Source organism: Lontra canadensis, unplaced genomic scaffold (assembly GCF_010015895.1).
Source record: "Lontra canadensis isolate GAN:19392208 unplaced genomic scaffold, GSC_riverotter_1.0 scaffold7, whole genome shotgun sequence".
In the NCBI taxonomy this organism is placed as follows: Eukaryota; Metazoa; Chordata; class Mammalia; order Carnivora; family Mustelidae; genus Lontra; species Lontra canadensis.
In genome coordinates, this window is record NW_022631001.1 from 4,870,681 (window position 1) to 4,879,079 (window position 8,399).

The window sequence follows — 8,399 nt, forward strand, 5'->3', positions numbered from 1 at the left end:
GACACTAAGAAAAAGCAACCTGTAACCTTAAAGTAGAAATCTACTATTATAACTCAAAAGTATACTGTCACAGAGTGTTTTAGGTGCTATTTTTCTACTACGATATCTTTACAGATATATAGGTTATAGGGTCTGCCTATATGTATACTTTCAGCCTCTTCCATGAGAAAGTAAGACATCATTTATATGGGCAAGTGTTTCCTTACCCTCCTTAATTGTTTTTAAGAACACTTTTAGCCTGCCCTTTGTCAGCTGGCTGCCCAAACATATAGACAACTCATTTAAAGATTTGATAGAATATCTAGATCCCAGGTTCTTGCAAGAAAATGTAACTCTGAGTTACAGCTATTTAACCCGTGTCAAAATTTGATTGCCAGACATGTTTACAGATGATGTTCTAAAAGATAGACAGTCCATCTACTCTTTCATCTCTTCTATATTAATATTAAACATCAATATTAACATCCAAGACTTGAGAATGTGTATCACATTCTGATGCAGCATCCCCTTAAGCAACATCTGTAACAAGTAGAACTTTTTCTTCATGTCTTTGGACTATTTAAATAAGCAGCTCACTCAGAGATAATTCTACACATGTCAGGAATAAGAAAAGTGATGTTTCTCTAATAAACTGACTGGCCTTAATTTATGGATATCCTAAATTTTATAAATTATTTTATTTCCACCTTTGTTTTGCCTGTTAAATCTTGGGGCCAAGTTTGCTTCTCGCTTTCAACTACACAGAAACATATATTGATCTGGGCTAATCTGATCCACGTGTTCATCACGTTCCTCCCAATTTCCTTTCCTTGGACCCTATGCCTCTCATTTGCTGTTAGATGTAAGATACAATAAACTTTTTAAAACTAGAATTATTAGTCTATCCTCAGTTGAATAACACATGGAATAGTGATTAGTTTCCCAAAATATTGTTAAACTTCATAGAAATATTCAGAAACAAACTGAAAAATTATCATTATTCATGTCTATTTTCTGTTCTACCCTTTAATTGTCAGAGCACTCAGGTCATGCTGATAATACTGCATTGGTTTAATGCCAATGTTCTTGTGCACTTTATATTTCAACACATTGAAAATAAAGGTTTCATCCTGAACAGTGCTAAAAATATTGTTTTCCTGGTGACATAACTAATGAGCTACCAAAAAAGCATGTCTATAACCAGGAAGGATATTAAATAACAACTGACAGAGTCATATGATAAATTGTTATATTTTTGACATATAAAGGATTATTTTCAATTATTTTTCTTGGACAATTAAGCTTATTCAAATTCTATAATGGGTAGTGTCAGTCTCATCATACATAAAACACTTTAATGGTGTACAGTAAGCTTTTGCTTTTCATACAAATATCTTAGGACCTGTAATTATACCTCATTAAACCTTAGTGACATAGTTTGGAAATCTCATTCATAATATTTAGTTTAAAATTGCACTAAATAAAGTATATTATCTCTAAAGTATATTCCTGAGCTTGTTGTCTACAGAAGAATATTTAAAATTGAATAAATTAGGTAGAGTTTCAAGCATTAATATAAGAAATTGATTAAAGGAAATGATGAGAACTTTTTTTTTCTACCATAGGGTAAGTGTACTTTATCAATTTCTTAATATACTGTTTTATACACATTATACATATTTCTTAAAGTAAATCTAAAAGATATATTTGTTACCTTACCTAAAATTATTTCTTGAGGTTAGTTAACTAGTGTTTTTCTCAGTGCCTAATAAAATCATTGAATATATAAAATTCAGGAAAGTACAAAATGCTACAAAACTTGGAAGTATCTGAGATTTTATTTTACTTGCATCCTAACAAGAAAGCATGCCACAAGTTCACTGATGCTGGCCTCCTGGTCAGAGACAAAGGACTTTATTACTGATAGTGTGAGCAATAGCCAGCATATCAGCATTTTCTAAATTCCCAACCCCCATTTCCAAAGGTTAATATAAGGAGAGTTAGGTCTGCCTGTCCACACATTAGGCTGCATTACAGAAGAGGAACTCAAGCTTAAGCAACTTGAACCTTTTATAATGGATGGCAAACCTGTTTGATCTTTGTTCCAGAGAAAAGCATCTCTATTACACTACCTACGTTTCACTCCAGTGAGAGACACTCTTTCTATCTTCAAAGGCTGTTCACCATAAAAACATCCTTGGAAAGGGAGTCCAGAAAAAGGACAGCCAATGTTTCTGCTTGTAAGACATCCAGAAACGTGAGAGAGAGAGAGAGAGACCAATGGGGAGTTGTCTCCCAGCATATGTCATATGAAACAGTACAGCATCTCAGTGACTGACACACTGTTGGAGCTGATAAATATCAGTGGAATGAATGAGTGAATAAGTTCAACTAAGGTTAGAACAAAGTGAAAAATTATATTTGAATAAAAATGCTGTCCACAGCATTGTTTAGACTAAGAAAGAAATAAAAATGACCTCTATTTACCATTAATCATATGGTAAATAAATGAAATATTAGATACAAGAAGTTCCTCTATTCTTTTAACATAAGATATGATCAACAATAGTGCATTGAGTCAAAAATAGGTGTAAACATCATGTAGTGTTTCATGTAAAATTTATGTATATACTTATATGTATACATGAACAGAGAGATGTACCTAAAAGGATAGTAACCAAAATATTAACAACAGTAGTTTCTGAATTATGCACTTAAAGGACATTTTTATTTTCTTCTTTGCCTTTTACATAATTTGAATTGTTTTATCATGGGCATATATCATTTTTAAGGTAAAGTTATTTTTTAAAAATTAAAACCAAACTATATTAAAATCATACTTACAAGCACCATCCCAAGCATGTTTCTTTGCCATTGAGTTTTAACATTGACAAAGATTTACTGGGTATAGAAATTCTAACAGCCCTAATAAAAGCAATGCCTAGCATTAGCATCCATCTATTTTATTTTAGAGCTTAATTTACCATCTGTTACATTGAAACTCTTCATCTCTTTACAATTCAATGTATGTTGTGGTAACTAGAGATCCAAATACATATCCAAAATACACCACAAATGAAATGTCCGAATGAAAAACATTTACTCAAACTGAATGCAAACACCCACGGACATCTTTGATTACAGTTTTTTCTTACTTATCTCAATCTGGAAATATATAAATTAAGGGGTCTCTACTTTAAAATGGGCAAGAAGCCATTCTGATTTGCCTTAAGATGAAAAAGGGAGTTGCTGAGGAAACGCTTTGTTTGCATCCAGCCCACGTACAACTCTTCTAAATTTTACTTCCAACTTTGCTTACAATTTTTCTAAAACGGACTGAGAAAAGAAGTAGATTTTCATTTTAGACAGAGAAGGTATCAAGTATAGTTATCAATAATTTATCCAACAAATACAGGGTACCAAATATATCCTCAGCATTGCATTAGATACTATGTAGGACAAAGAAAAAAATCAGTAGACAAAATCTTTGTTCTTGAGAAGCTTTCAAATAAATTAAAGAGATAAAACTCCTGAATAGGTAAAGAATGGAAACAATTCCAGACAACCTGCGATCAGGTGGTAGACAGAGTGTGTATGTGTCTGAGAAAAGTAGATTAATGTCCCCTGGGATTTCAGGTCTAGAGATGCAGAAGCAAAATTAAGAGGGCATGAACAAGGACTAATAGAATTGATGCAGACCAAAGCAAGAACTGATGAAGCCCCATACCCCATTCTGTTAAGTCTGTATGATTCTTCACCCAGTACTCACAATGTGAGTTTTCAAATTTCCAGTATTAAAATACTGCAAAACTATACATTCTTCTTAGAATCTGTATTAGCTGGGGGTTCTCCAGAAAAACAAAATTAATAGAAGATAAATATAAATATATATATATAAATTTTGATAAGAACATCTTAAACGTGTGTGTATGTGTGTGAAGAGAGTTATTATAAGGAATTGGCTCACGTTATTATAGAGGGTGAAATCCCACAATTTACCATCTGCAACCTGGAGACCCAGGGAAGCTAGTAGTACCATTCAGTCCAAGTCTGAAGGCCTGAAAACCAGAGACACCAAGAAGGTCGATTCTAGTTTAATGACAATTACAGTCCTCACTTCTATAACTGTAGTTGTATTTGACTATGTATGGCTGTAGCTAGTACTTATACCTACTTTTCCCACTACCCATGCTGTATTCCTTTTGCGTTCAGCAAGCATCTCAGTTGGCCATAGTTTTTTACATGATAAGGTGACCCAGACATTCACTTCTGAAAGATCTGAGCCATTAGTTATCCTTCCTAAATTGGGTCATTTTAGTTTTCCATTCACCTTAATCACGGGCATGGAAATACAGAGATCACCTAAAAGATCTCATTCCAGATATTCTCTTCCCCAGTTCCAGTGTGGAGTAGCAGTCAAACTTCCCTTGGTAGTCAGTATTACTCACCCCAACCAGCACAGTAACTCCCTACTTTGGTGGTTGATGCAGAGGCATGAGGAGACCAAAGTGGACAGGGGGCAGTCTTAACTTTGAGTTCAATGAAACCATTGTGTGTCCTGGTAGAAATGTACCATCCCTTTAGAACCAAGACGTCTAGGCAAGCAGAGCATGAAATCATGGGAACAGAAAGCAAAAGTTTTGCAAGTGGGGTCACTGAAGTAAGTAATATGAGAATCATCAGTAATAGTCAGTGGGAGCAAAAAGAGGGATGGCTACTTACTCCAGAGTAGGGGAAACTGGGAAAAAGATCAAGTGGAAATTAATGTTTGACAGAGAGAGAGAGGAGGAAGCAGGCTCCCCCCTGAGCAGAAAGCCTGATGTGGGGCTCGATCCCAGGACTCTGAGATCATGACCTGAGCTGAAGGCAGAGGCTTTAACCCACTGAGCCACCCAGGTGCCCCTGAATGAGTAGAGTCTTAAAGGATGAATTACAGCTAGCTATATAAGGAAATTGAGGTTCAGAAATCATAAGCGTCTGTGTTGGTTATTTGCCCATTGTTTTTTAGTTGTGTGTCCACTCTACTAAATCATACTATACTCTAAAGTACTAAATATTGGAGTCTGCAAATTCCCAGATACCCTTTGCAGCTGGCTTCCAGTTGGCTTCTGTCAATGTGAAGCTCAGGAGAGATAATGGAAAAGAGAAAAAAGGGAAACACTGCAATTCCAAGTCTGCCACATGGTGGCACCTCCTTCATGGTCCCAGCTCCTCAAGTTGTGGTCTGCACATCCATGGTTCCAGTTACTACAGCTGCAGCCCCTCCTCTGATAGGCCCACTCCCTCCCTTCTGTTTCTATAGGCTTTGAGACAGCAGTTGCTTTTGCACTTACTCGTTTCATCTTCTCCTTTTTGATTTTTTAGCCCTTCAATATCCATGTAATAAATCCCATGTGTTAAATTCCCTCTCCTGAAACAAACTGTGTAGTTTTTCTTTCCCTCTAACTAGTCCCTCACCAGTCTTTGACTGATATGCACTTATGAACAAGCTAAAATTCTTAAATTAGATTGCTTAACTTTTTTGAGCTTGAATGAAGGCCTCTTTATCCAAGTAAATTAAAACACTAGTAATTTGTGACATGCAATAACAACCTGCTCACTTAAATTATCACGTGTTTACTTAGAATGAAGTAGCTACTAGATAAAATCCCAATAGTTCATTTTTGCCCTTGCTTCCCTTGCCTTTGGTGATATTCCTAGGAAGATGTTGCTGCGGCTGAGGTCGAAGAGGTTGCTGCCTGTGTTCTTCTCAAGGATTTTGATGGATTCCTTTCTCACATTGAGGTCCTTCATCCATTTTGAGTCTATTTTTGTGTGTGGTGTAAGGAAATGGTCCAATTTCATTTTTCTGCATGTGGCTGTCCAATTTTCCCAACACCATTTATTGAAGAGGCTTGTTCCCATTGGACATTCTTTCCTGCTTTGTTGAAGATTAGTTGACCATAGAGTTGAGGGTCTATTTCTGGGCTCTCTATTCTGTTCCATTGATCTATGTGTCTGTTTCTGTGCCAGTACCATGCTGTCTTGATGATGACAGCTTTGTAATAGAGCTTTTGCACAGCAAAGGAAACAGTTAACAAAACCAAAAGACAACTGACAGAATGGGAGAAGAGATTTGCAAACGACATATCAGATAAAGGGCTAGTGTCCAAAATCTATAAAGAACTTAGCAAACTCAACACCCAAAGAACAAATAATCCAATCAAGAAATGGGCAGAAGACATGAACAGACATTTCTGCAAAGAAGACATCCAGATGGCCAACAGACACATGAAAAAGACACATCACTTGGCATCAGGGAAATACAAATCAAAACCACAATGAGATATCACCTCACACCAGTCAGAATGGCTAAAATTAACCAGTCAGGAAATGACAGATGCTGGCGAGGATGCAGAGAAAGGGGAACCCTCCTACACTGTTGGTGGGAATGCAAGCTGGTGCAACCACTCTGGAAAACAGCTTGGAGGTTCCTCAAAATGTTGAAAATAGAACTACCCTACAACCCAGCAATTGCACTACTGGGTATTTACCCTAAAGATACAAACATAGTGATCTGAAGGGGCACGTGCACCCGAATGTTTATAGCAGCAATGTCTACAATAGCCAAACTATGGAAAGAACCTAGATGTCCATCAACAGACGAATGGATAAAGAAGAGGTGGTATATATACACAATGGAATAAGATGCAGCCATCAAAAGAAATGAAATCTTGCCATTTGCGACAACGTGGATGGAACTAGAGAGTATCATGCTTAGAGAAATAAGTCAATCAGAGAAAGACAACTATCATATGATCTCCCTGATATGAGGAAGTGGAGATGCAACATGGGGGGTTAAGGGGGTAGGAGAAGAGTAAATGAAACAAGATGGGATTGGGAGGGAAACAAACCATAAGTGACTCTTAATCTCACAAAACAAACTGAGGGTTGCTGGGAGGAGGGGGGTTGGGAAAAGCGGGATGGGGTTATGGACATTGGGGAGGGTATGTGCTATGGTGAGTGCTGTGAAGTGTGTAAACCTGGCGATTCACAGACCTGTACCCCTGGGGATAAAAATATGTGTTTATAAAAAATAATTTTAAAATAAATTAAAAAAAAAAAAAAAGGAATGAAGTAGCTACTAAAAGCAAGACTTGTAGCCCAACTGGCTACTGCTCTTCTCCATTATAACAGGAATGATAACCACAAGAACTGGGAGGTTATCTGATTGTTTCTGAGTGTTACGAAAAATAAATGATGAGTTCAGTGCCAAAAGGAAAACCACAGACCCAAATGGCATCACATAGGCCAAGTCCCCAAACTGGGGCTTAATACTTTTCAAAGTCCTTGAGAGACATAGTCTTTACCAGTCAGTCAGGGATTTTCCTATCAGCACCAAGGCATCTGCCACATGGACCCTCCTCAATCCCCAAAGGAATTTTCATTAAGACCCTCTGCTCTTACCCTAAGGGAAAGCAACCTTGCCTGGAACAGTTCTTTTCTTTTGCTAATAAATTTCTTAGCCTGCCCTCCATCCTATAATAACCTTCTACTTTGTACAACTCCTCAGAGCTCCCCTCTGTTTGCTAAGTGAGACACTGCCAGATTCATAAATTAATAAAGCCAGTTAGATCTTCAGATTTACTCAGCTGAGTTTTTTCTTAATGTCATTCATTTTAAAATCTCAACTTATAAAAAAGAAATCTCTTATTTCTTGTAGCTACAGGGCAAATATGGCTGAAGAGCAAAACTAATAAATTTAGGAAATTTGAAGTTGAATCCTGAAATTTCCCTGATATTTTAAAATGATATGTATAGTATCCTTGCCAGTAAAAGCAGGGCTTCTTCCCCTATATGAACAGACCAGTTTTCCATTGCTTGAAGATTCCGCTATGGCCTCACCAGAGGTAATTAGCTTGAAAAAAATAATCCCTCAAGACCCCACCCATCACCCTTTAGTGCTTCTATTCCTACAAATGTAATCAGATATAACCAAAAAGATAGAACTTATACTCCTAAACTTTGAAAGACTCAAAATTTGCATCAACAAAATAGTCTTTTCACCAAATGGTACTGGAACAACTGAATCTATTCAGCAAACTATTCCTATGTTAGTCCTCCTTGGTTTAAAACTGCTAGAATGCAATTATACATATATACTATGCCTCTAAAATATTTTTGTTGATTAATTTTTGTACATGTATATGTATATATTCTACTTTCCAGGGACTCTGGACTTAATGTGTTACACTGAGAAGTTGTCTGCTTACTTGATCAGTTGATGGAAATATAGACTCAGCAGTGAGCTACTCAATGATGTTCAGTTATCACTCCCAGATTTAATATAAAAGGAATAAGAGGTTTTGGAAGATCAGTGTTGAAGTAATTTAGTATGCACAACCCAAAAAATCGTATCTCACTATGTCTCCCAAAGGGGG